Consider the following 27897-nt stretch of genomic DNA (forward strand, 5'->3'; position numbering starts at 1 on the left):
ATGAGATAACTGTGCATTCTGTCTATAAAGTGCTGGGTTTGACTTTCTATTGACTGGACTCTTATATCTGAAGGGGCAACGCAGTGCATCCTACTTTATGAGGGAGAGTGAGATGTACCAGTGATGGCCAGGTCCAAACTTAAACCTTCTGACTCTTTTCAAGCTACTTTGTGTTTTTTTCTGCCTTGTGCAGAGTATAGACCACAAACAGGTGCAAACTTTAGGGAAGGCAAATTGGCTTTGCAGGTCAAAAATGTTAAAACTGATAGATCCTTTGACTCTTTAAGTCCACTTTTTGCAATCACCTAACAAAAGCCAGCAATCAGAATTGTACATATTGATTCCTTTTTTACTGTTATACTTGACAGTACTTTTAATAATTGTAAAAAATAAAAATAAACATTTTTAATGTCCAATAATAGGGGAATGATTCAATCTTAGCCACCTGTCAATAGGATGCAGTCATTATACTATCTGCAAACAATTTTTAATGAAGCTAGGCAATAGCTACTGGGTACTCACTTTATGCAAGGCACTTCTTTTTCAGATTTTCTATAATGAACATTTTTAAACTTTATGGTGGTAGAAGTGACATAGATTTTACCTTTTGACATTTTGCTAACTTTTTTCTACGAAGAAATTTGTTTACCAAATCTTGAGGGTATACAAGGTGATAGTGAGTGATATTTGACATAGGCCAATTCTATTAAGGAATTTATCATCAACCATTTACAAGCCATTAGAAAATTTGCTAAATGCAAATAAGAAGGCTTTTCATTATTATTTAATGGGCCTGGACTCTGCCTGACAGTGCTGTAGCAGTTGCAATTACTTTATTCATTTTAAATCCAGAAACTTACTTTGCAGATATGAATTCAGATTTTTCACCTTCCTTATTTCCCTCATTCTCCTTCTCCTAGTTGTTTAAATCAATGCTGCCTTAATTTTTTAAAAATAATTTGCATGCAACAACTATATGCAAGGGCCACTGGACTCATTGGCTGCAGGGAATTGTTGCCACATCCAGAGAAAATCTGACAGTCCTCTAATTCCTGTGAGCCATTGTAGATATGCAGAGAATTTGCACTTATGGCCCCTACCCAACACTGCAGACCAGGGTTGGATTTTTTACAGCTGAGTTTGATGGAGAGGGGTAAGGGAGTGATTAGGAAATAGATCATGCAATCACATCTGGGTAAGAGGTGGTGAGGATACAAGGGGGTGATGGTAAAACAAATTGTAGACTCAGAGGATTGGAGCTCTTAATGGGCCAAAGAATTGTTGGTTCCAGCATGGTAAAGGATGTAAACTGGCAAGGTAGGAGGTGGCACCCAAGGATGATGGGAAGTTCAAAAGAGCAATTTCAGGGTTTTGGTTGAAAAGCTATGGTTTGGGTTGAAAAGGTCCAAGGTGCATCTAAGGAAGGCAGTGAGAGGCCAGGGTGTTGGATGGGTAGCCTAGATGGGTAATAAAGTCACCAAAGCAGATAAAAGAAGTGGCAAGAGAAGAGCTGTCAGCCAAGTTCTAAACTCTTCAGTGATGAGGACTCCAACAGTGAGGATTAGAGAGAGTGGGTCCAATGGTATGCTCCTTCAACGGAGCTGAGTTTTTTAAAGTAGGAACTGGGGAGCAGGGAGGAGAAATGATGTGGAAACAACAATGGGGATCAAGGAAGTCATCACTGTATATCTGTGCTCCATGAGACAAGACATCCATGTTGTAACTCACCGTAACTCTAGAGGCCCATTTGGAAACTTAAGGCTGGTAAGTTTTCTTCTCTGCTCTCATTCACACTTTTTGTCTTCCCATCTACTTATTTTATAGTTTGACATTATCTGCGTACTTGTCTGTACATGTTTCTTCCTTTGGATTCTAAATTCTCCTTTGGGCAGGGCCCACTGGTATCTGCTCAGAATAAATGCTTCATGAATGTCAGATAAAGAGCTCACTTGACTGAAATGTGATTAGGGACCTTTCAGAATTTTGGTTTTCCTCATGAATCTGAACCAAAACTCTTTAGACACCTGCGCCCTCAGAACCTCAGATGCCCCCAACAAATTCTCCTGAGCTTTGAGTCTCATAGTTGTTTAAACTTGGAATTCCTCATGTAGGCACCTACCTTTTTGTCCAATTTTCTTTTCCTAAGACAACTTCTCTTGTATATTCTCCACCATTACCCAGATTCTGGCACCCACCAGTGTAAGGTTGGGCTCACTGCTCTGCACCAGCACACCCTCTGTGTGTGCGGGCTTACTTGTCTTCTGAGATGCACATTCGTGCCAATGTTCAACAGACCTTCCTTGAACAGAACCTGAGTGTGAGTCCTGGCTTTGTTAGAACCTAGCTGTGAGGTCTATAGAAACTTGTAACACATGTATTTCAAGCCTTAAAAGGTTGAATAACTTGCCCAAGATTTTATAAGTTATTAAGTATCCCGAGTGGTATAAATGGTTAAGCGCTGAGCTGCTAACTGAAAGGTTGGCAGTTTGAGTCCACCTAGAGTCACTTTGGAAGAAAGGCCTGGTGATCTATTTCTGAAAAAATCAGCCAATGAAAGTCCTGTGGAGCACAGTTCTACTCCGACACACGTGGGGTTATCATGAGTCAGAATCAATTCCACAGCAACTGGTATTTATTAAACCCAGGGTTGTGGGACTACAGAACCTGGATTTTCTCCATTGCCCAAAGCACTTCTCAAATGTTTTCTATCAGTTGATTTTTTATTTTATTTTGTAAAAATTTTTATTGTGTTTTAGGTGAAAGTTTACAGCACAAATTAGTATTTCATTCAAAAATTTACACACAATTTTTTTTGTGAAATTGGTTGTAATCCCCGCAGCGTGTTAGCAATCTCCCCCTTTCTCCTTCCACCCTGGGTTCTCCCTGTCCCTTCGTCCAGTTTTCTTGTCCCTTTCTGCCTTCTTGTCTTTGCTTTTGGTCAAGTATTGCACATTTGGTCTTGTATACTTGGTTGAACTAAGAAGCACATTCCTCATATGTGTTATTGTTTCATAGTCCTGTCTAATATTTGGCTGAAAGGTTAACTTTGGGAGTGGCTTCAGTTCTGAGTTAGCAGGGTATCTAGGGGCTGTAGTCTCAGGGGTTCCTCCAGTCTCTATCAGACCAGTAAGTCTGGTCTTTTTTTGTAAATATGAATTTTCTTCTACATTTTTCTCCCGCTCTCTCTGGGACCCTATATTGTGATCCCTGTTAGAGCTGGGCACCATCTAGCTCTTCTGGGCTCAGGTATCAGTTGATTTTTGAGGGACACTTTCTTGTCTTAATTCTAACAAAGTTCTTAAACATGGGTTTCAGTTTCATTATTTTCATTTTTTTTTCCAACTCAAATGGAGCCTGAATAAGAATGACAGCAGCAAATTAATCCCTGTTTGTCTTCCTGTTAATAGAACGTGACTTTAAATTACATTACCCGTTGTTTTATCCTGGGTCAGGATAAAGTGTTATTTCCATCATAAACAATGGTCCAAATGCTCAGGGTTTGGGAGGAAACACCTTTCCTGCATGGCTTGGTCATGTGATGATGGGCATTTAGGATAACTATGACTTCAGTGCAATCATCAGGTGGTCACAAGCTGGGCAGAGGTGGCCTGCCTAGCATAAGCCATTTTCCATGAGCTACTCCTCTGTGGAAACTAGGGGTTTTCAGTGGTAAAGGCATACTGTGTGTCACAATGCTACCCAGCAGAACAGAAAAGAGAAGCAGCTCACTTAAAGTAAAAAAAGCATACATTTTGGAATAAAAAAAAAGATATGGATTAGAATCCTGACCCTGGAAGTTTCTTCCTATGGGGCCTTGGGCATGCCACTCCATCACTCTTAACTTCAGAGTTCTTATCCATAAACCATGGCTCTAATATCCCTTTCATAGGTTAAAACAGAAAGACATATATAAGTGACCACGGGGAAGCTCCGTAAATATTTCCTTGCATTAAAAAAAATTTTTTTTGAGAGTTAAATTTTGAATATTTGTTTGAGAAGCATTTAGTACAGATCATATTTTGACTTAAGATTCCCTCCAATGCAATATTTGTAATACGACCAAAAACTGAGTTGAATGAAGTTTTTTTTTTTTTTTTTTCATGTTTTAGGTAAGTTTGTGGGGTTCTAGAGGTTGAGTTCAGTTTTTACACAAAGAAAAATAATGATGCTTCCTAACACAGGTTTTATATAATAAGTACAACAGGCAAGAACAAGCCTTAGTATTCTTAAGAAATCAAAGAGTAGCTAACCATTGTGTTCTTACTATTACTCATACCAACAATAACAGCCCAAAGCAAGAGTACAAAGGAATTTCGGGTCCATTATCTTCTTAGAACTGAATCTTTAACACTCCTGTGAGATATGAAGATCAGCATTTGGTACTGACCTTAAGCTTGACCTCATATTTGAGAACATCAGCCTCTAATGAAGATGTATTTATCCTCTCACAAATTCATCTTTAAATACAATTCTTGGCCTATATCACAGACAAAATGGATCACACTTTGCTTGTTATCCTCCTTATAATTCTCTACTTTTTCTTGCTAATTTTCAACTTGTCCTGTACATACTTATCTATAAACCTCATCTGTCAGCTGAGAATAATGGTGCTTATGCTGCCTGGAGTGGGTGGTGTGTTTAGACATAAAACTAACAAGTGCTCTTTTATCCTCTGCAATGCCACCGAGCAACTGTCAAAATAACAGTATCGCTGGGCCTGCAAGACCCAAAGGCAAGCCCTTGTTTTGTGAAAGGAGAAATACAACAAAAAGAAAACAAACTACAGAGTTCACCTGAGCCAAGCAGGGCTCCATCCTGTTTATGATTTGGGGAGTGCTGGTGTTATTTCAGTCATGTTGTCATTTTGATTGTGCTGCTTCAGTGTTGCTGTACCCATCAAAATTCCTGCCGTTACTGTGGGACTTATCATTGTAGCCATGTGTCCCAGGAATAGAAGGCTATTGATTGAATAGGCAGAAGACTGTTGCAGGAGACATGAATCTAGGGAATGAAAAAGAGACCTCAGCTTAGCTGTGCGTGCGTGTACGTGTGTGCGTGCGTGTGTGCTTGTGAGAGATAGGTAGGTTAGAAAGGAAGGGGGACCAGGGCATTGGTCATTCACAGTTTTAGGTAATCAGTTTCAGAGTCTCAGGGTTGTAAGAAGATTTAAATGCTATCAAGACCAGGCAACCCTTATTTATATGTATGAGCCTCAAAATATTATGCAAACAGTATATATGCATTTTTTAAAATTAGAAAATACACAGAAGCAAGAAGAAAAAAATAGCAACTATAATCTCATCAGGGATAAGCATAGTCTCACTTAGGGATAAGTATAGTTGGTACAGTTAAACCTATGATAGCCGGAACTCAACGGGACTGCCTTGTTTTTCTAGGTCTTGAAAGTTTTCCTCCTCTGACAGCGTGCAGTCTTACCACTTTTCTTTTGCCAATTTAGTAGAAAATATTTGAGTTTTCCTTCTCTGACAGGTTCGGAGTTTCTGGCTTTCACAGGTTTTACTGTAATTAGGTGTATAATCATATAAAGTCTTTTCTAAGAATTTGAGATATTGCCATACCAGATTTTTTTACTTAATATATCGTGAACGTTTTCCCATATCAATATGTACATCATGATTTTTACAGTGCCCAGTTGTGTGAGCTTACTGTGTATTTTGTATCTAATCCTCTACTGTTGGATTTTATTTCTTGTTTTTCACTATTATAAATAATTTAAATGAGAATCTTTGTACATACACATTTTTATACTCAACCGATGTTTAAAAACCTTCAGTACTGGGAAACAAACCATCCCTGTCACCCAACCCATGGCAGTTCTCAATAGAGTATAAAAGTATAGGCTCTGGAAATGGGAACCCTAACTGAATCTGCATGATATGGGTTCTCTGTAGCATGGTTCCTGTAAAATATATCCCAATGGCTCTTTTGTTCTATTCACGTTCTTGAAAGTCACCACAGGCCTCGTATGGTTTCTTTCATCAGACTACTGTTGCTCGCTACTCGGGCTGCAGAGCTGTTTATGATGTCACTCAGGATCACACAAGGTCACATGGTCTTCCACCAATCTCATGTTGCCTGCTAATGTATATATCTCTAATGTACATGTAAGTGAAAATGAAAGGCAGTTTTTATAAAAACTAAGTCATAAACACAAACCTAACAGTGTCAGGAAAAAGCACTATCCCCCCGGTAGGTAAAGGCTCCCAGGAGATGGCAGCCTGAACAGATTTCTGCAATATAGTCGGCTTCAGCTTCTCTGAGAGTTCACAATGTGTCCCGCTTTTGTGAAATTAGTGGAAATGTGCATAAGTGAGTGCTAGGCAACGCAAGGAGTGCCTGTGCTTGGGTTGTCTGGCAGGGTTATAGTGTAGGCCAGGTGCTGGATGACGGTAGGAATGTGATCAGGGCAGTGGACAGCACTGTATTTTCTGTGTCAAAGCTCCCCATGGCAACTTGCAGCTGGCACAGGTAGGCCGAAGCATATTCCTTCTGCAGGGCAGATTGAATGTCCTGGGCTGATGTAGGCAGTAATGAGTGGAGGGGAAGCAGGAATTTATCAGTGAACATATGGTCCAGGGACAATCATCTGGCCAAGGCCTCCTGATTACCTGCTAATCTTCACCCTCTGTTTCCTCATCCATTTTTCTTGAACAGGTCTTAAACAGCAGCAAAATTTGCAATTTAATTGCAATGTAATATCCAACGGTTAAAAAATATATATTTCAGCACTATTAGTTTTTACATTCTGATCTGAGTCAAAACTATTGTCAGAACACACGCACACAGATGGCATACAAAGAGGCCACGGTAGATGATGCACACATGTTGCAGAATGCACTCAGTTCAGGGTTGGTGTAGACTTCTTGGCATAGCAGTTAAGCATTTTGTTGCCAGCCAAAAGGACAGCAGTTTGAATCTATCACCTGCTCCTTGGAAACCCTATGGAGCAGTCCTACTCTGTTCTATGGGATTGCTATGAGTTGTAATCGACTTGATGGCAGCAGATTTTGGTTTTATAGCCTGCTTGAGGGAGCCTTGGTGGTGCAACAGTTAAGCACTCAGTTGCTAACCTCCAGCAGCTTCTCGGGAGAGACATGTGGTAGTCTGTTTCTCTAAAGATTTACAGACAGCCTTGGAAACCCTGTGGGGCAGTTCTGCTCTGTCCTGTAGAATCACTATGGACAATGGGCAACAGGATAGCCTGCTTGGAGCCCTAGTGGCATGGTGGTTAAGTGATCGACTGTGAGCCAAAAGGTCAGTGGTTTGAACCCACCAGCCACTCAGTGAGATAAAGATGTGACAGTCTGCTTCCATAAAGATTTACAGCCTTGGAAACACTTTGGGGCAGTTCTACTCTGTTCTATAGTGTCTCTATGAGTTGGAATTGACTCGAAGGCAACTCTTTTTTAATAGCCTGCTTGAGAGTGCTTGTTGGCCGAAAGCATATAACAGCATCTACAGCGTGTGAAAAACTGTGTACACATAGGGAACTCTGTTGGATAATTACATACGTATTTATTTTAAGGAAATATTTTGGAGGCAGAAAGTTGTATTAAATTGGCGCTGTTTGGGAACAGTGTTGGTGTGTAATTATGTTGAGACTCTCCTCCTGTAACTAATTGGTTCTGGTTTTCTCTTCTTGGGGCTACCCTATCTCCACGATAGACCTTTAGAAACTGGAGGTGGCTTCTGGGTCTTCTCTTGTCCAGAGGTAATAGTTACAGTTTTAGTTTTAGTCGGTATTGCATTTCAAGCATCATATGTAAATATGTAGTTCTATACATCCTGGTTTTGAGAGGGACAATAGATGATAACCTTAGAGGGCATTGACATTCTGAAGTCTCACGTGTGTGTGGTGGGGTGCAGGGTGGAGTGGGTGGGAGATGATGCAGAAAAGGAAATAAAGAAGTAAGGCAAACAACAAAAGGGAAATGTTCTGGATTCTTTTCACCTTCTCTTGGGATGGTCCAAAGAGGAGGAGGAGTCCAAGGTATCTGCCATTTGGTGCCATACTTGGGCAGCCAGCTTCTCTATTTCCTGAAAATTTCACCTTTGGGTGTGTTAGGGATCAATCAAGCCCAACCCAGTAGCTAGAGTGAGAGAGTCAGCATTAAAGATGGCAGGGTTGAGAGATAGAACTTGTGGTTCAAAACTTCATTTTATAGATGCAAAAACTGAGGCCTCGAGAGAGAATAGGTGTGTGTGAGGCCCCTCAGTGATGTAACAGCAGAACCAAGAGTGGAACTCAGTTTTCCTGATTTCCAGCTTCCGAGGTGACATCTTTGAGAACAATGTGAAATGAAGCAGGCAGGTTAGCAGTCTCATTTGTGGCCTTTGTCCTGCAGAAATGATCCTAGATAAGACACTGCTGAGGTAACTGCAGAGAAGATGCATGGCACATTGGAATTCAACTATTCTAAAAAAAAGAAAACTGCAATTTTTTTTTTCTGGTTTATTTTAATGCTTTGGTGACCAGTCTGGCAGGTAGCAAGATGTATGGTTGTTTTGCTAGGTTGTTAAATACCTCTGTCCACTCCCTTTCGGAGAAAATTTTCTGCTACTCCTCCGTGGAATGTTTTTGTCATTTGTTACTAAAAGCAGGTATACAAAATCATAGAATCACAAGCAAACCTCCCTGGCCCCAGAAACATTTGAGTAATGATGCACTTCTATTTCCAAAACGGTCAGAGTTTACCAGGAGATTTTGATGGTGCTCATGTTAGGCCCTGGAAGGTGGGTCTTATGATCCCCATTTCATGTCTGTGGAAACCGAGGCTCAGGAAGAAAATTCAGGTGTTCTGAGAACATGCGCCAATTCTCTGCAAGCCACCGGAGGCAAGTTTCAGACAGGTGGCAACAGGGCCATGGGAGCTTCACTTACCCATCTACTATGTTCTACTTGGAGTCCCTGCTTTGGACCCACCCCAGAACACATCCACTCATTCCCTCCGTTCCCTGCAGTGTAGCAAACCAAGTAATTTCAACTTCCCAGGCTCTCAGCATCAGTCATTTGGGTGAGCCGAGAGCTCTGGTCAAGGCCAGGCATGTTCATCCTCATTTCCTGTTTTCATAGAATATATGCGATTAACTAGGGCTTTACGGGGACATTGCTGGTTCAGTGGTAGAATTCTTACCCTCCATGCAGCAGAGCTAGGCTCAGTCCCTGTCCACTGCACCCCATGCACAGCTGTTGGAGGCGCGCATGTTGCTATGATGCTGCACAGGTTTCAGTGAAGCTTTCAGATGAAGATGGACTACGAAGAAAGGCCTGGCGATTTACTTCCAAAAATCAGCCAGTGAAAACCCTGTGGATTACAGTGGTCTGATCTGCAGCTGATCGTGGGCTTGGTACAGGATGCGGAGGCCTTTCATTCAGTTGTGCGTGGGACTGCTGTGGGTAGGGAGCCAGCTAGATGGCAGCTAACAACAACCCGGGCCTTGGCATTCTGTGGCTTGTGTCAGTTACTTGGATAGTTAATTTTCTGGTACTTTGTTTTCTTGGCGTTTAAATTGAATTTTTCTCACATTTTATTCCCATACTATCATATTTTTGTTATTCTGTCATTTAAAAGATAAAAACCACATCCTAATCAGTTTTTTAGACATGATATTTGAGTTTGGAAGATATGATTTTGGTTCCCAGGTTTTCCTTTCACTGGATCTGTGATATTGGCCAAATCTAGTGCCCATTTTAGGCTTTTCTTTCTTCACCTGTAATATTAGGGTATTGGACAAGATGACTTCTAAAATGCTCCACTTCCATTTTTTTTTTCTTTCTATTTTTATCAAGATTGACCTTATAAGTTAAAGTTGGATGACTAGGTCTTCTGGTCTAGGGATTCTTATCAGAATCTGGTGATCATGTTTTAAATCTAAGGATATAGGAACCAGGAGGGTCCAGCCAGGATAGTCTCAGATTGGAATGATCTGTGTTTGGTGTCCAGGTTTCTCAGAAATTGTCCAGGCAAAGCTCTAAGTTCCAGATCCCTATATACTTTACATAAAGGGCTGTGTACTGCTGTGTGCTTAATGTCATAATTTGACATACAGGGAATATGGATATTTTCAGAGTAGCACAAAACTCTTAGCCAACTGTCAATGGTAGAATTGCAGACCTCTTATCTGGTTGTTTCTAGCCTCATAGACATTGAAATCCGTGAGGAAAAGTTTATATACCCTTTTTTACAGAGGATGATGCAGGAGTTCAGGGAATAAGTAAGCAATATCACCCCACTGCTGTCAAGTTGATTCCAGCTTCTAGGATAGAGTAGAATAGCTCCATAGGGTTTCCAAGGCTGTAAATCTTTATAGAAGCAGACTGCTACATCTTTCTCCTACAGAGCAGCTGCTAGGTTCGAACCACCAACCTTTTGGTTAGCAATCATGGGCTTAACCTCTGTGCCAACCAGGGGTCCTAAGTAAGTGACAGGGGTGTGAAAAGGTCCGTGGGTGGCACAAAGTGTTTGCACTTGGCCACTAACTGAAAGGTTGGTGGTTTGAACCACCCATACCACAGAAAACAGGCCTGGCAATCTACTTTTGCAAGATCAGAGCCATTGACAACCCTATGGAGTGCAGGTCTACTCTGAGACACATGGGGTCGGCATAAGTCAGAATCAACTCAGTGGCAACAGGTAGGGCTGTGAAGGTGAAGGAGAGGTTCACTCAACCTGACTCCATCTTCTTCAGTTTGAAGCCTGCCAGTTTAGGTTAAGTTTATTGAGTTAATCCAACATTGGACAAAGAGTTTCTGAGCCACATAGGTGCCTTCTGTACCAAAGCCAGAGACAGAATTCAAATCCATAGCCATTTAGTTCCTGTCGATATAAGGTGTGACGTTACCCTTCTAAAACAGTGTTGTTCTCTGCCATGCTCCCTTGGGGGAAGCCAGTTGAGATCCAAGTCCCAGTGGGTCAATTTGCCATTGTCCCACAAAAGAATGTCCAAATGACATAGCATGGCATTTGAGCTCATTCAAAATTTACCAGTTGCTGTCCAGTCGAGTGAGTGAAGGGCATAGAGAGGGATAAGCTAATTGTTCATGAGGTGCGGGATGGTTAGGAAGGCTTCAGAGATGTGATGCTGAGTCCTCAGGGATGCCACAGGTGAAGAAAGAATACCTTATACAAAACCGGAATTTTCTCCTTGACTGGGGGAACAGATTCTCTGGAAAGGAGAACCCAAACAAACAACAAATAAATAAACAACAACAACAAAAAACCTCCTGCTGTCAAGTCAGTTTCAACTTATAGCAACCCTATAGGACAGAGCTATGAGTCAGAATCAACTTGACAGCAGTGGGTTTGTTTTTTTGGTTTTTATAGAACAGAGTAGAACTGCCCCATAGAGTTTTCAAGGCTATAAATCTTTATAGAAGCAGACTGCTAAATCTTTCTCCTGCAGAGTGACTGGAAAGGAGAAGTTGATGGATTATTGGTTACCCTTTGCAGACAGAGTAATGTGAGAAAAAGATTGGAGCCTCTTGGGTGGAAATCTTTGACATTTGGGATCTAGAGTGCCCCATGGCCAGCCAGCCTGACCGAGGGTCTAATTTGGTCTTCTTCAGAAAAGGGAAATTCCCAGCAGCGGCTGCAGTGGAAATGCTAAATGTGGAAGGCCAATAGAACAGACTCTCATTTTATCTGGCTGAAATGAGGGGGAAATGGCTCTTAATATGACCTTTCTTCCATGTGGGCTTGCCTTTTAGACTTGGAAAATTTGGCTCAAAAGCAAAACGCCAAGTGAAAGATAAATTCAGAATATCAGTGAATAGTAGTTTCCCCGGACTGTTCTTCTTCCTGTGCATTAGCTGAGAAAGCTGTGTTGGGTGTCCAACCCAGGGCAATGACACACATGATGTTTTGGACATGCTGTGGCAATGACTGCTTTGTCCCTACCAGCTGGTGGCAGAGCTGGGAAAGGATCATTTGGCGGGGTGGAGCAGACCAGAGAGGAGAGGGATGGGGCTGGTACACTGAGTCTGTTCCACTCCAGATACAAGGGGTGCTGAATTGCCTGGCTCTCTGAGAGGGGTGTCTCACTGGGTACATTTTTCCACTCTGATGTTGGCGTCAGTGCTTGTATCCCTGCGGGAAGTGAGGTGGCAAGAAGAGTGGAAAAGAACAATGTTTTCCAATAGGACCATTGCATTATGGAAACCCTGACACGGATTTTCAAATGTCTCTTTTCTCTTGGGAGGCGTTAGGGAGGTTACTGATTCCTGATCACGTGGAACTTTTATTAACATCAGAGGCCATGGTCATTATGATTCAAAGTTGATGCAATAAATCTGTCTTCAGTTAAGATGCATGTCAGTTAATCTCAGGATCATAATAAAAAAAATACAGCATATATACAATATGATTAGATTTATATAAAGCTCAAAAACAAATACAGCTAATATATATGTGTATATATAGTTGAAGATAAAGGTATACATGAGGGGAAGTATATATCGTTTAAGGATGCAAACATATGTATGTGTAGAACTATAAAGCTAAGCAAGGAAATGATAAACTCAAAATTTGAGAGAGTGATTACTAATTTTGAGGGATAGGGAAGGGAAGTTTTGAGATGCAGAAGGCATTCACAGGGGAATTCCAGTAATGAAAATGTTCTTTTTTTTTTTTTTCCAAAATTGGCAGTAAGAACAGAAGTGTTCAATATATGGTAATTCTTCATGTTACATATAGTTTGGAAATATTGTTTGTATCTATAATATTTGAACTATGAAAATAAACTCTTCTAACAGTGGTAGAGGGTGTGTGTGTGTGTGTGTTTGCGTGTTTGATGTTTGCACATTTGAAAGAAGGACATTGGTTGGTTGCCTGCTTATTATGAGCCAGCATGACCCCAGCTTTCCTTACATTGACAACTGATTTATATTTTGAATACAAATGTAAGTGTACATATTGATCCCAGGGCCCCTTATTGAATAAAAAGTTATTTTTCTTCTTGACATAGAAAATGGTAATGAAATAATGTAAGGTGAAAAAAAAAATTAAGATATAAAACTATGTACACAGTTTCATTTTATTTTTTTGTTTTATTATGGTAAAAGCATAAAATAAAACAGTAGCTAATTCAAAAAATTTTCCATGTACAATTCAATGATCTTGATTACATTTATCATGTTGCATAACCATCACTACTATTTGTTTCCAAATTATTCCACTACGATTAACAGAAACTCAGAGCCCCCTAAACACTGACTCCCCCTTTTTTCCTCCCTTCATCCCCTAACTAGAAAAGCAAACCACTTGCCTTGGAGTTGGCTCCAACTCATGCCAACCCCACGTGTGTCAGAGTAGAACTGTGCCCCAGAGGGTTTTCGATGGTTGACTTTTTGGAAGTAGATTGCCAAAGCTTTCTTCCGAGCCATTTCTGGCTGGACTCAAACCTTCAACCTTTTTGTTAGCAGCCAAGTGTGTAAAAACAACCCAGCTGTCCATAATAAGAGAAGAGATAAACAAGCTTTGGCATAGTCATACAATGGAATATTACTCATCATTAAAAAATAAGGAACTACTGATATAAACAAAAAATAAAGATGTTACTTTGAGGACTAAGGTGTGCCTGACCCAAGCCTTGGTATTTTTAATCTCCTCATACGCATGCAAAAGCTGGATAATATATAAAGAAGACGAAAGAAGAATTGATGCCTTTGAATTATGGTGTTGGTGAAGAATAGTGAATATACCTGGACTGCCAAAAGAACGAACAAGAGTGTCTTGGAAGCAGTGCAGCCAAAGTGCTCCTTGAAAATGAGAATGGCAAGACTCTGTCTCACGTACTTGGGACATATCATCAGGAGGGACCAGTTCCTGGAGAAGGACATCGTATCTGGTAAAGTAGAGGGTCAGCCGAAAAGAGGAAGGCTTTCAACAGAATGGATTGATGCAGTGGTTGCAACAATGGGCTCAAATGTAACAATGATTGTGGGAATGGTGTAGGACCTGGCAGTGTTTCATTCTGTTGCCCACAGGGTCACTATGAGTTGGAACTGACTCCATGACACCTAACAACAACAACATTGATGTATACAACAACATGAACAAATCTCAAAAACACATTGGGTAAAGAGAGTTTTTCACAAAAAAGTAAATACTTTGTGATTCCATTTATGTAAAATACTAGAGCAGACATTTTTAGCGGAAGGTATCCAAACAGTAATGTCAGGGATTGAATTGTGTCCCCCCAAAATATGTGTCAGCTTAGTTAGGCCATGATTTCCAGTATTGTATGGTTGTCCTCCATTTTGTAATTGTAATTTTATGTTAAAAAGGATTAAGGTGGGATTATAATACCCTTACCCAGGTCACATCCCTGATCCAATGTAAAGGGAGTTTCCCTGGGGTGTGGCCTGCGCCACCTTTTTTCTCTGAAGAAGTAAAAAGGGAAGGGAAAGGAGCAGAGAGGTGGAAAGGAGCAGAGAGGGGATACCTCATACCACCAAAAAAGCAGTGCCAGGAGCACAGCATGTCCTTTAGACATGGGGTCCTTGCAAGGAGAAGCTCCTAGTCCAAGGGAAGATTGATGAGAAGGCCGACAGAGAGAGAAAGACTTCTGCTGGAGCTGACACCCTAAATTTGGACTTTTAGCCCACTTTACTGTGAGGAAATAAATTTCTCTTTGTTAAAGCCATCCACTTGTGGTACTTCTGTTATAGCAGCACTAGATGACTAAGACAAGTAGTTACTTTGGGGACATATGATGGAAAGTGCATAATGGAGGTGATGAAATTGTTTTGTATCTTGATATGGGGTTAGATTATACAGGGGCATGTATTTGTTAAAACTCCCCAAAAGGCACATGTAAGATTTTCAAATTTCATTGTGTGTATATGTTGCCTAGAAAGAAAACAAGTACAAACAAAAAATTGAACTCCAGTCAATCAAATGTATGCTGAGGTCATTAGGGGTGAAAGGTACTGATGTCTGCAAATTTGAAATGCGTAAAAATTAAGATGGCTTAGTAGATGAAGGGAAATCCTGGTGGCATAGTGGTCAAGAGCTATAGCTGCTAACCAAGAGGCTGGCAGTTCAGATCTACCAGGCACTCTTTGGAAGCCCTATGGGGCAGTTCTACTCTGTCCTACAGGGTTGCTATGAGTCGGAATTGACTCGATGGCAATGGGTACAGTACGGTACAGGTAGTGAATGGAGAGAGGAATGGATAGATGATGAGATATGTGATAAAACAAGTACAATAAATACCAAGAGTATAATGTAAGTGGTAGGTATCATGGGTATCCATGATAAAATTCTTTCAACTTTTCTATATGTTTAAAGAATTTCATTAAAAATGTTGGAAAAAGGAGTAATAGACACCAAAAGAGGGTGTGTGACTCAAATAAAGTCTCCTTGTTTAGAAGCCAGGATGCTGGGGTTCTCTAATCCTTTTTCTGATACAAAATAAATTATTTTACCCATCAAAGTTCAGAGGACTCTCCATTCTCTATACACCATCACATTTGGGACCTTTATACTTGTTGGTCTTACTTAATGTTCCAGTCCAATCTCCTGCCACTCCCTGACATAGCTCACTCACCAGCCACTTGATATTATTTCTTTTCCCCTGCACTCTAGGCCTCTGGGCCTTTGCTTTATGCTGTTTCCTATGGTTGGAATCAGGGCTTTGAACTGGTTCATTCTGATCTGAAACCCTGCTGAGATTTTTCATTTCAAGAAGTTCCCAGGAAGTTATACATAAGAATCGCCTGAGGATCTTGTTAAACTGTAGATTCTGACTCAGCATACCTGGGGTGGAAATGCAAATTCTCAGCAGGGAACTTGTTAGAAATGCAAATTCTCAGGAGGGATTTGAACCAGAATGAACCAGTTCGAATCCCTGCTTGGACCATCTCCATTCCTGTTAAGCCTTTATTTAGCCTTGCAGGTCCAGCTCACATGCACCATATTGCCTTTTGCGATTACAGTACTGATCACAATAATGTTGTTTCCCTCTGTCTCCCCCTGAGGACTTTGAGATCCTCTGAACAGGCAGTCTATGTCTCAGTCAGTTTTTGTGATCTATTTTTTTTTTTTTTTTAATTTTTTTATGTCTGGCACAGAGCTTGGTGCAGAAAGCAAGCTCTAGAAATATTGGCTAAATCAAGTGAAAAAGAACTGAGAAATCTCTGAGCCACTCATTTGTCTTTCTACTCTCAGATCCATTTCTTGTCCTTTCTTTGTTCTGCTCTGCAATACTGGGGGCTGACCCCTGTAAACTACATTTCCTAGGCTTCCTTACTGCCTAGCTTCTGGCTAGGTTCTGCCAGTAGGAGGGACTGGTAGGAGATTGGAAGATAGGAGCAGTGGGAACCATGATATTTCTCTCCTCCTTTCTCTGCTTTGGAAAGTGTCCCCAACAGTGGCTGAGTTTCCTGCATGGTTCTAGCTGCCACCAGATAGCCTTTCTCTTTGTGGTCCCTACTTTTGCCAGGAAACCCCAGCCATGGTTCTGGCTCCGTTCTGGTGTCCCCAACTTCTGGGTCCTGGTAATACCACATTCTCCTTTTGTGCCTCTAACCCTTGGGGTGGTAGTGGCTTCTAGCTGTTGATAGTTTCTGGTTTGACTATCTTTCATTTATTTGGCTTTTAGGCTCTTCTGAAAGCCTCGTAACTAATTTCCCATACAGCTAGTCTGGGCTGTGTTTTCCCTACTAGTCAGATCCTGACTGAGATAGTCCTTTACTTTCTCTTTACCTCAGTTTCTGCATTTAGAAAATGAAGAGATTGAGTCATAAGATCACAAGGTTTCTCCATGCTAAAATTCAAATTAAAGAGAAGATGTACTTTAGCAAGTCACCCGTATGGGCCCATTTTGAATTTCATAGCGAGATATAGAGAAGCCTAAACACTTCCTCATAGTACCTTTAAAGCTTGCAAGAGGCCATACAAGGCACAACAATTGGTCTCTATTCACCTGGACTCACAGAGGAAGAAGGAGAGTCAGGAATAGGGGGAGGATATGGAATGTGTGGCTAATTGCCTCCATGAACAGCTTTGCCATGAGACCAGAAGAACTGGATGATACCTGGCTACCATTACTGAACATTTTGATCAAAGACTCCATAGAAGAATCTTGATCAAAAGGGAGGAAAAAGTACGACAGAATTAAAAAAAGAGAGGAAGCTAAAGAAGCCCAACCACTTCCCCATAGTGCCTTTTGTCCTTCTTAATGCAGTATCTGCTTTCAGCAGAGGCTCATCAGCAGGGGAGAGAAATGAGAATCTGTCTGCAATCCTGGCTGGCTTAGTGATTAAAATGCTGCCTATCAAGTGCTAATGTCAGTTCACAAGCACTGATTAAACAGTGACCAGAGATCAGTGAGCTGTAGTAGGAGCTCATATAGCAGTGAAAAAAGGAAGGGCCTGGAATCAATGCTAGTCCTCCACCAGCTCTGGCACCTTCCTGCAGACTACCCTGCACCCTGAGCTTAGTGTAAAGATGAAAATAATTCCAGAGAGGAGGAGGATGAGCTGCTTCTCTCCTGAGACCTGTTCATTCATAGCCCTTAATCATCAGCTAATATTTGCCCTACTCATCTTCTAACTCCCAAGTCCAGCACACTTTTCACCATATCAAGCTCTAAACTGCATAAAGCATAATTTATGTGTGAAAATGAAGACAAAAGAGAATAATATCTAATTCCTGCCATTCAGGTGTTCTCAATCAGGTGGGGGATAAGGTGCATATATAACTCTCATTCATAAAAATAACTAACACAACACAGTTTGTGGTACATGCTATAATAAGTGCAAATAACATATTTGGGAAATATGCGGAAGAAAGTATTCTAAGAGGAGTATTTTGGAAAGAACTGATGAAAGGATGATGCTGTATTTTGAACTAGGCCTTGAAAAATTATGGTCAGACTTAAACATGATGGAAAGAACCTTGTAAGCAGTGGTAAAGGCCTGAGTAAACGTGTGGAGGGAGAAAGTGAAGAGCCTGTTAGGGAATAACTGAAATGGTGGTATGGGTAGGAATAGATGGGAAGGAGGTAGGATCAAGTTCTGAATCAATATGGGATTAACAGTTTAGAGTATGTTCTTATGCAAAGTGAAGTCAGTGAAGGCTTTTAAGCAGGGTTGTGACAAAATCAGATCTGTGCTGTAGAAAGATTACCCTTGTGTTGTGGGGGGTATATGCGCAAAAAGAAGGAAAGAAAGAAGCCTATTAGGAGACTATTATAATAGCCAAGTGTATCACCACTTGAATCCCCTTCAGTGGCCATGACCTCCTTAGACTTGTGGGGCAATCAAGACAAGATAGAAACTAGCTGAGCTTGCACAGTTTTAGGAATTTTTCACAGACTTTAAGATATTTAGAAATATGACCAAATGTAAAACTCAGACAGTTTTACATTTGATAAGCCTCATGGAATGGGTTGTAGAGGGCTAAGAGATTAAGGTGCTTATACAAGGTCAGCTGAAATTGTTGACCTTGAAGCCCAGGAAAACAAGGGAATGTACGTAAAGGGTCAAAAGGAAGAAGTGGCAGGCAGTACTCAGATGCAGTATGAGTGAGGGTGTAAGGACAGGGAGATGGTTTTAGATTGTGAGATTAGTGATACCTAAGAGGATTCCATGGGTGCCCAACGGTCACTTATTATCCTTTTATCTCAAGGGTTGCATCGGTGGTGGGAATTGGCCTTTGCCAGTTTGTTCTTCTAAGCATATGTGGAGGCAGGGGGTAGGTAGTGGGAACAGCATGAGGCCTAGAGTGAGGGATCATAGATTGAGTCTCAGCTCTGCCCTTACTAACGCTGAAACCTCTGAAGTAGCTTTTAATCACTCTGTCACTGCTGCCTAGTGAAGCAGCCTGGGTCAGTAGCTAACAGGGTGGGCTCTGGAGTCAGATTGATTTGGCCTCAATCCTGTACCACCACCTTGAAAAAAAAAAAAAACCTTGTATAGGACCTGTGCAAGCGACTTCTTTGTGCCTCAGTTTCTTCCTCTGTAAAACAGAGATACTAGCATTGCCCACCAGTTAGAATTGTAAGGATTAGGGGTCTTAAAATCTTGTAATCAGCTGTCTAAGAAAGTCCACTGGTCCAACACCATCTGGGGCAAGGGAGAATAAAAAAAACCAAAGACACAAGGGAAAGATTACCTCAAAGGACTAATGGACCACAACTACCACAGCCTCCACCAGGCTAAGTCCAGTACAACTAGATGGTACCTGGCTACCACCACCTACTGCTCTGACAGGCATCACCATAGAGGGTCCCAGACAGAGCTGCAGATAAATGTAAAATAAAATTCTAACTCACAAAAAAGGCCAGACTTACTGGTTTGACAGAGACTGGAGAAGCCCCAAGAGTATGACCCCTGAACACCCTTTTAACTCTGTTCTGAAGTCACTCTTGAGGTTCTCCATTCAGCCAAAGGTTAGACAGGCCTGTAAAACAAAACAAGACTAAATGGGCACACCAACCCAGAGGAAAGGACAAGAAGACAGGAGGGAACAGGAAAGCTGGTAACAGGGAACCCAGGGTTGAGAAGGGCAGAGTGTTGACATGTCACAGGGTTGGCAACCAATGTCACAACACAATATGTGTATTGTTTAATGAGAAACTAATTGTACTTCATCTAAAGTACAATAAAAAAAAAGGAATTGAAAGAATTAAATGATATTATGCAAGCTAAGCCTTAAGACAGTGCCTAGAACACAGTGACCAATTAATAAAATAATATAACCATATATTATATTACTAATAAATAAGAACTATTAACAGCGGTAACATGGGGATAAGAAGCTGTACCTCTGCGAATTGCTGTGGGATCAAATCATGAACTTATAAGTGCTTTTAAAGCTGTGAAACACTGTACAGACGCCACATATTAACTATGACGATAACAACAACCCATTCAAAGAGAGATGCTGTCCAGGCGCACCCAGAGCCAGTGCTGTGTGATTGCTGAGGGAGCAGCTAATTCCTTGCTGGATGGTTGGCCTGATCAGTCTGCTCTGGCTTCTCTCACTGTTTGGAATTCACTCACAACTGCTCATCTGCCTGTGCTGCCTGCCCAGAGTGGGGCCATTGGTATGGGAACCAGTGATAGTCAGTGTAGCTGAGAACAAGGATGCTGCTGTGATAAGTGAGTGATAGATGAAGCCAACCCTACTCTGATGGCAGCCTTGAATGGTCCCAAAAGCCATCAGCACCTGGCTCTCTGATGACGGGGAACCCAAAGCCTGGGTGCTGTTTGAGTGTCAGCACCTACAAACTCATTAAGAAACTTGCCCAAGGTCACCCAGCTAAGTGGAGTCAGTTCTGTCTGATTCTAAAGGTCACGTTTCTTTTTGCTGTCCTTCATTGCCTCCTTTGGGAGTTAGTGTTTGGGGTAGGGAAGTTGCAGAAATGTGGTGATGAGCTTGAAAGCCCCCTTGGGTATTGATATGAGAGCCAGCCCACTGAAGAAATGAGTCGTAGACCTATCCTGAGAGGACTGCTAAGTATTGTCTCTTTGAAAAAGATGACCCTTACCATTCCCAAAAGCCACGGCAAGAGCTGGTGTTTGGCTGTGGTAATTGTCCCAGTAAGAACGAGCACCAGGCCAGGATGACCCAGAGCAAAGTTATCTTCTCCCTCCTAAACCATCTTTTTTGCTCCTGATTTCAATGAAATGTACATTTCTTCTAGTCACTGTTTCAAACCTCAGAGTCATCCTAACTCTCCCTGCCCCACTTCCTCTGCCTCTGTTCAGTCCTTAAACCCTGTCGATTTCATCTCCCTGAAGTCTCTGTTTTGAGGTCCTTCCTATCCTGATCTTGGTCAGGCCCCTCCTCTCTTGACTGGATAATGGCAGCAGGTCCATAAGTGGCCTCCTTGCTCCATCTCTCAGTGTCCTTCTCACTCTGCACACAGGCACCACAATAAGCTATCAGATGGAAAGCTCTTTTCACATTGTGTCCTTTCTCCAAGCACTTCATCATGTGTCCACAGCTTAAGGAATAAAGTCCAAGTTCATGGGCATGGTGTTCAAGACCCTTCAAGATCAGACATGTCTGTCATCACTCATGCAGTTTTCTCTGCCGGCCAACACCCTCATTACTTTCTCACACCGATTGGTCAAGGCCGAACTTAAAAAAGACCTTTTGATTCACCAGTTTGGGTTTGATTCAGTTGAACAGCCATGACTTTAGCTCCTACCTGGTACTGTGCACCCACTGTTACCCATTTTGTTTTCCTTTTTACAGAGTTATTCTCTGCTTATATTCCATTTTATGTAAATTGAAGCATTGTATATACTCTGTTATATGCCTCAGTTTTTCCTTATTATATCTTGGGGTTATTTTCGTATTAGCCCATATAGATTTACCTAGTAATTTTTTTCCAGTTGCCTGCCATTCCATTTTATAAATATACCAAAATTTACTTAACCATTGCCCCATTGATGATGGACATTAAAATCATTTCCAGTCTTTTGTTTTTATAAACAATGTTGTGACAAACATCCTTGTGTATCTGTTGTTGGACACAGGGATAACTGTATAATCTAAATTTCCAGAATTCAGATTTCTGAAACAAAGGATTTTCATTTTAGCATTGCCATATTGAGCAGGCTATTAGTTTTACTGTGAATATAGCTGTAGGCTTGAGGTTAAGCAGTATATCTCAAACGAGAAGAACTGTTTTATATATACATTTCTAAAATGAAAACACAAAGAAAGCATACAATAACTTAGGTTGCAGAAAGTCAGTTTTAGTACATCATGGCACTCCTGTAGCTTCCACCCTCTAGTCTGCATCCTACTCCGTGGGGGTTCCACAGAACAAGTCCAATCCCTTTTCCATATGGTAATAGTACTTCAGAGATTTGAAGATGATAGCCATGAATTTCTGGAATCCTCTAGGGGCGCATTCGCCGTATCTTCAGCCATTCTGTGTGGGGCTGGGTTTGAGTTCCCTTCCACTTTGAGTTCCCTTCCAGTTCTCTTCTGGTCGTGTTGCCTTTTGTCTCAATCTCTCTTGGAGTGTGGAGAACAGAATGGGGTGCTGTGCTCTAAAGGTGGCTGGCATAATGCAGTAAAGCAGCACTGATCACGCCCTTCATTCAGGGTGTGATACTTATGGTGATGCAGTCTATGTTTCCAATAGCTTTTCTGTTGGGTATAACTTAATATTGACTGACATAAGTTCATGAAAATTCTCTCTTCTCTCTTGCGAAGACTCTCCCAATTTGTGCTTGCAAGTTGATTTTAGGAGTAGTAGATATTTGTCTTTATTAGATTTTATGTTGGATTGTTAGCTTCTGATCATTCTCCCAGCTTACTGTGGAATTGGTTGATGCTGATTGTCATCCAAAATATTTCTTTTCCCTCCCAATTTCATGTAACCCATAACAATGCAGAATAGAGCGCAGCCCTTGTCTGGGTCCCTAGAAATTTCTCTGGAGACTGACCTTGAGCTGCCTTTGGGAATGGCGTGGTGTTGCCATCTGCAAGCCACCTAGAGATGATGTCTACATCATCATCATGATGTTGTTGTTGCTAGTTGTCATTGGGTTGATTCTGACTCATGGTGACTCCATGTGTTACAGAGTAGAACTGCTCCATACGTTTTCCTTGGTAATAATCTTCACAAAAGTAGATTGCCTGAATTTTTCTTCTGTGGTACCACTGAGTGGGTTCAAATCACCAACCTTTAGGTTAACAGTTAGTGCGAACCCTTTCGGCCAGTTAGGGACCTCCACCAACTCACGGGAAGGCTAAAAATCCACCACTACTCCCAAGTACTCTCTATTTTCCTGCTTAATTTTTCCATAGCATTTACCCCTTCAAACATAAATAAACATAAATAGTTTACCTATTTTCTTTGTTTATTATTTGTCTCTCCTGACTAAAATACAAGCTTCACGAGAACAGGGATTGTTGCCTCTTTTGTTCACTGATACATCCCTAGTACCTAAATAGTGCCAAGCACATTATAGGCACACAGTAACTATTTGTCAAAGAATGAGAGAATTGCTTCTCAGAATCTCTGTGCCTACTGGATTTCCTCTCCCTATCCGTGATGACAACAAATTCTCCTGATTCAGTTTTGTCAGATAAAGAAGGGTGCTACCTAACTTTTGTCATTCTGTATTCAGTAGTAACTTAAGATAAAGTGAAATGTCTGCATCACCACCCATTAGAAGAGCCCACTTTTCTAGGATCCTAAAGAATTTCTCTTAGTTTTAATATTTTCCTGAGTTATGGTATGTATGAATTACTCTTGAAATCTAATGGCCAGGAAATTATAGTTAGTATCACAAATAAATGTATATTTCTTTATACAGAACTTCACAATTACATAAGAACCAACCAGAAAAGCTGTACGTAGTAGAAAATCCAAGACTCTCTGGATGAGGTCTGAAATAGAGACAGATGTGGGTTTGAATTCTAGCACCCCCACCAACTGCATGATTGACGGCAAGTGCTTTAGCCTCTGTGAACCCCAGTTTCCTTATCTGTGACATGGGGATAGTAGCACCACCTCTGCATGTGTATAAGGATTCATGAGATAATGCAGGCCAAGCGCCCTTTACAGTAAATGTTGGTTCCCTCCTATTTCTCTAACAAAGAAAGAAATTTAAAATAAATTAGAAAACTTATCTAAATCCTTAATATTTTTTTGTTTAAAATAGAAACAAATTGCCTTTTAAAAGTGTGGTAAGCAAATCACAGATAGGATCAGACATGATGTCATTACAATAACTTTTGGTAAAGCCAATTAAACACTCACCCAAACTCTTATTCTTAACAAGAAAATCTCAGAGAGTTTTCCCACTATCATTAGGTAGCTGGGCCAAAAAAGTAGATCTAGTGATCTAGTTGTGTCTAAATAAATATTACAGGAAAAAGAGATGTTCAGGCTTAAAATAAAAGGGCAGCACATCCAAGGTTGAAAAGCAGATCCAGGATACTCTGCGCCCTGTTTGTCAGCTAATCCTACTGTCAGCACCTTTGGAGGTGGTGATTGTTTCATTTATTTGCTTATGCTATATATTTTTGCATTCTTTTTTCCTCTTCTTACATTCCATGAATTGTCAGTTGTCCCAAAACTGGGATTAAATAGTGCAAGATAGTGGCTTAAGCATATCCTATAGCCACGCCTCATGTCACCAAATAATAGAGAAAACAGATATTAAATAAAACATCTACCTGCACTGGAAAACAAGCAGGGAGATTGTGAATCAGGAACTATAAGGAATCTCTGGAAGACAGAAAACAGAGGGTTTGGACTGAAATGAAAACCCAACCCGGGGAATTGGCAGAATTGCACCATGGAAGGTTAAGAGCAGCAGCAAGAATGTGGTGAATTCTGAAGGAAGCTTGGGGGTCCCCAACAGGGCAGGGAGTAGGGGTACCATAGAGGGAGCAGGTAGGTGTTTTGACCCTCCTTGCTGGGTAGAGAATGGGGTCATCTGCTCTCAGACAAAAGTAGTACATAGGGTCTTGGGCCACAGAGAAGGGTTCGAGGTCCAGGTGGTTGGTGCTGCTGGGAGGAACATTTTAGATACAGTGTCCCTAACAATTAGTAAAGGAGAGAAAACAGTACACATAAACAATAGTGACTGTTGTAGATACCGTCTTCCAGGTCCTTTGGGCTAGGAGTAAAATAGGATCATGGGGTTAATAATTCAACAGAAAGTTTTTACTAATTAAATCCTTGAGTCACCATCAGTTAGGACGACCACAGCTTTGGGTTGCCTATGACTGAGCAGGTTCCAGGGACAAGTGACTTTCAGTGCTAAAATCAGAAAAGTCCCAGGCAAACCAGGAAGATTTGGTCACCCACCACCATCCTTCCCCATCTTATCCCATAAACCAAATCAGTGTCTCATTTGACCTCTTGTTTCAAAGCTCCCCTGGCTGTTCTGTGGCTCACTTTTTGGCTATTCCCCAAAAGCTATGCTTTTCTGCCTGCCTGTATCTCCAGTTTTTGGGGCGGTAGTTTGCCTTGGGACCTCAGTTCTCTGATGGAGCTAAGAAATTGTTGATTTTCAGTTTTTTTTTTTTTTTCCTTGGTGTGAGGAAAAGAGTAACAACTTTCAAGGTCTTTACATATCCAACCAGAAACCAGAAATCCAGTTACATTAATGTGATACACATTGAATGAAATATAGACTCATTATGATGCATGGGCAACAGGAGACATATGCTTTCATATGTATTTTTTCTTGTTGTAAGTATTTTTTTCATGTCCAAACCAAATTTCAGTTTTCACCTTTCATTTTAGGTTCTTCAGCGTCTATAAGCAATGTCTATGCCATGTCCTCCTCAATTACATGAATCTCCTAATCAACTTCAGCATCAAATTATGTATACCTAAGTGCAGGCAAAAAGGCAAAGGTTCTGGGTCTGATTCTATAGCAGTTGGAGATCTCTTGCCCCTACTTGCCTCTGCATGCCCCAGTCTTGAGACTTTTTCCAGGTACTCAGCCAGCCAGACTTTTCCCATCTGAGGGTTTCAGCAACCGTGTCCTGTTACCCATCCTCAAGTCAAAGTCTTTAATCATGAGTAATTTTCATTTGTTTTTTTGGTTGATCAACAAATATTTATTGAGAAACAACTAGATTCTAGAGGATTTGGGATTTAATAGTGAAGAAATAGAGAAAGTTGTTAATTTCAGCTCGAATATTCTAGTGGGGTGGGGCAGACAATGAAAGAAAGAACAAAGAAACATTAAGCACAAGGCTAGTAACAAGTAAACAAGAAAACATAAAATGTCAGAGAGTACTGGGTGTTAAACAGACATTCAAAGCTAAGTGCTTTGATGGAAAGTTTCCAGGTGGCAACTTTCTCTTTGTGGCCAGGAAAGACCTCTCCAAGAAGGTGACCTTTAAGTGGAGATTGGAATGACAGGAGGAATCAGCCATGCATAGGTGGAGGATGGGGCCATGTAGTAGGTTGAGTTGTGTCCCTCAGAAAGATATGTCCAAGTCCTAACCCCTGGTACAGATGAATATGATCTTATCTGGAAATCCGGTCTTTGCAGGTATAATTAAGGATCTTGAGATTAGATCATCCTGGATTTAGGGTAGATCCTGAATCTAATGACTGGTGTCTTTATAAGAGTAAAAAGAGGGAGCTTTGAGACACAGAGAGACACAGAGAAGCTGGCCATGTGAAGATAGAGGCAGATATTGGAGTTATGCTACCACAAGCCAAGGAATGACAGGAGCTACCAGAAGCTGAAACAGACAAGCAAGGATTCTACCTTAGAGCTTTTGGGGCAAGGAGAAGTATGGCACTATGAACACCTTGATTTCTGACTCCCAGAACTGAGAGAATAAATTGCTGTTTTAAGCCACCCAGGTTGTGGTAATTTGTCATGGTAGCCCTAGGAAACTAATATAGGCAAGAAGAGCATCCCTGTTAGAGGGAAAGTTAGGAACAAACCCTTAAGGGACAATAAGCTTGAAGTATCCAAGGAACAGCAGAAATCCCAGCATGGGGGAAGGAGGATGGTAGAACAGAAGGTTAGAGCCATAGACAGGGGCCAGTTCACACAGTCTCAGAAGGTTGTGATGGGGAGCTTGGATTTTATTCTAAGTGATAAATCTTTGGGAAAGGCAAGAGTGTGGAGGAATGAGACCAGCTGGGAGGCTAGCAAAATGGTTCAGAGAGAAATGTTGGATGTGTTGGCCTGAGTGGTGGTACTGAAGATGGAGAGAAGGAGAAAATAGTATAATATATGATGGAAGCGCAATCAGTAGGACTTTGGACAAATTTGATTTGGGAAGGAAGGGAAGAAAGAAATAAAACTAACTAAGATTTTTTAGATTTAGCCACCTGATGGATGGTGATGCCATTTCCCAAGATGGGAAAGACTAGGGGAGGAGCAAGATTTTCAACATTATACGTTCTTCAACTGTCAAGGCAGAAAAGTCATGGTAGAAGAGGCCATGATCAAGAAGTAAGCTGTGAGTTGAGGTGAAGTTCATACATTGTGGAGGTGGCAAAGTAGAAGGAATTCCACGTGAAGAGGAATTCAGGCCCAGTTTGGAGGCTCAGGGCAGAGGAAAGGGGGTAAGCAGAGGTGCTCCAGGTCTAGGGTTAAAGTTATAGGAAGGAAAGATCAAGAGCACTACTCAAGTGAAAAACTGACCCTGGTGTATCACGTTAATCCTTTCCTTTCTAAGTGCACGAACTTAGGTCATTTACTTAGCTTCTTTGAATTCCATTTGCTTCATTTTAAAATACAGATAAAATACAGAGCACTTTTATTTCCAGACCAAGAAGATATCTTGTATTTTACCATCTTTCCCAGCTATTTCTCTGAAGATCAATATTTTCCTTTTTAGATTCCGGTTCTCTATCAAGAGGATTAGTTGCAAGGCCCTAATGTGGTAAAGTTGAAGAACTCTCCATCAATAAGAGTAAGCTCTGATACCTTGAAATATTTGGAGACTCAAAGATTTCCAGTTCAGTTGTGGATTGATCATGTGACCAGTTACGGAGAGTTTTAAAAGTCATTTCAAAAATTTTTAAGGAGTTTCCCAATTTTCCATTCAAGAAATTAGCTCTCTCTCTCTCCTTCTCTCAAGACAGGTCCAGAAGGGATTGCTTTACCCTAATATGGTATTTATAACCATGTCAAGGTATTTTATTGCAAAAGAATTTTCAAATTGTGGAATCTAAGAAAAGCCTTTTCAAATCATTAATGTATTTTGCCTCTTCCTCTCCATGTAAGATCACAGGTGCCATGATAAAAACAAAGGAATTGCTCAACTCTCCTGTGTCGGTTGCCTATAAATTTTGAAGACGCAGTCAGCATTCCTCGAATGTGCTGACAGATTTTTTTAGGTGTTGGTTTATGCAGTCAGAAAACATCTAGGAAGCTGTAAATAATCACCTCCGTGCCTTTGCTGAAGCTAT

This window comes from Loxodonta africana, chromosome 9, assembly GCF_030014295.1.
Source record: "Loxodonta africana isolate mLoxAfr1 chromosome 9, mLoxAfr1.hap2, whole genome shotgun sequence".
Taxonomy (NCBI): Eukaryota; Metazoa; Chordata; class Mammalia; order Proboscidea; family Elephantidae; genus Loxodonta; species Loxodonta africana.